The 1,580-nt window shown below is 34.0% G+C and overlaps 1 long non-coding RNA gene across 2 annotated transcripts; it reads left to right on the top strand.

Moving 5' to 3' along the window:
* Positions 1-554: 554 nt before the first annotated feature.
* LOC120199842 lies at positions 555-1,580 on the top strand. Of its 2 annotated transcripts, XR_005523487.1 has the most exons (4): positions 555-668; positions 755-854; positions 1,048-1,180; positions 1,430-1,580. It is a non-coding gene; the product is annotated as an uncharacterized LOC120199842 (long non-coding RNA). The 2 variants fall into 2 exon arrangements; XR_005523486.1 differs by lacking the exon at positions 1,430-1,580 and having other exon boundaries at positions 1,048-1,272.

Genomic DNA, 1,580 nt, shown 5'->3' on the forward strand with positions numbered 1-1,580 from the left:
TTCTCTTAATATCTAAATTAAATTAACCGATGATATATTCAAAATATAAATTTCAGAATACAATTATATCAAATAGATATAATTTTAAAGCAAGAAAAAGAAAAAGAATATTTTAATAAAAAAGAGTGTGTGAAGAATATTGGTTTAAGAGAAAGAGGAAATGCCGGCATTCCATCGGAAATAAAGTGCAAAAAAGAAAAAGCTTTTGGCACCCCCTCTCATTGCCGCTATTTTTATTCGCCGTCGACAGTGTCATTTCATTTTAAAATTTATATTTATTTTCGCATGTATAATAAGATTATGCAGCTTCTTTTAGAAAGAAGTAGATCGTCAGTATCGAATAATATTTATTTACGCATAGATGGCTGTCATCGTTGACACACTTATATCTGCGTAAGGTTCCATTTTCTTTATAACCAAATACTAAGAAGAATAAAAAAAACGTCTGGGAATTAAAATAAAAACACGGATATTGTATTCCCTACTTTGTTTTGGGGGCATATATTCTGCGCTCTTTTGCCGTGTATAAAGTGCACGTCCATGGCTGCATCCTTAGCTCCCCAAACCTACAAATTCTTCCCTTAATTTCACGCTTTAGTTTCTCTGTTTTTTTTCCCCCAATATGAGCGACTACAAAAACGGCTATCCCTATCCCTATACTCCTCCAGGTAATGGAAAATATTCTGGATTTTCATTTTCTCGGGAAAAAACCAGTTTGCTGAGTTTTATCTGTGAATATAACATGCCGTTGCAGGTGGTTATAATCAAGGGCCGCCTCCAGTAATGGCGCCTCCTCAGTATTATGAAGCAGCACCACCGCCACCCCGGAGAGAACCGGGTTTTCTCGAGGGATTGTAAGTATACATGCTTTTAGAAACAAGGATGAAACTAAAATTAAATATTAGAAAAGATTCAAAACAATAGAAATTTTTTAAGTATAAAAATTAAGGGATCAAAAGTTAAATATCCAAATATAAATTATTATAAATATTTCAGCATGAGCTGTACTTATAATTGTATTCTTTTGTGATGAATTTTGGTTTGCAGCCTTGCAGCTTTATGTTGTTGCTGTCTCCTGGATGACTTCTGCTGCGACCCGTCTGTGATAATTGTGGACTAGGGATCCCACAGCGTTGACAAATTCATTTATGTATTGTTGGACATTTGTGGATCCACCGACGTAATACTTTTCTCCCTACACTCCTACTGTTTGACAGTTGTAGTCAAACCCAATCCTCAATTTACTTAAATCTTCAATTACTATTATTATTATATATAAAAGAGTTACATAAGAAAATCAATTGATATTTTTATCACTAAAAAATAATAATTTAATACATCAATTGATGACGCATAAAATTTTACTACTAAATACTTATTTCAATTTAGAGATATACGAGTAATGTTGTTTAAACCTGGTGGATAGCAGAGCGTGGTGTGAACAACAACATCCGTTAATTGCTAGCATGAGCGGCAGGAACTTTGTTACAACATATGATGAGCTCAGAGGCCACACATCACCCAATTCCCCAGGTCAGATGAGCTCAATTTATTTGCATCAGCCAATTTTTATTTAAGCA

Source organism: Hibiscus syriacus, unplaced genomic scaffold (assembly GCF_006381635.1).
Source record: "Hibiscus syriacus cultivar Baekdansim isolate YM2019G1 unplaced genomic scaffold, ASM638163v2 tig00005659_pilon, whole genome shotgun sequence".
Taxonomy (NCBI): Eukaryota; Viridiplantae; Streptophyta; class Magnoliopsida; order Malvales; family Malvaceae; genus Hibiscus; species Hibiscus syriacus.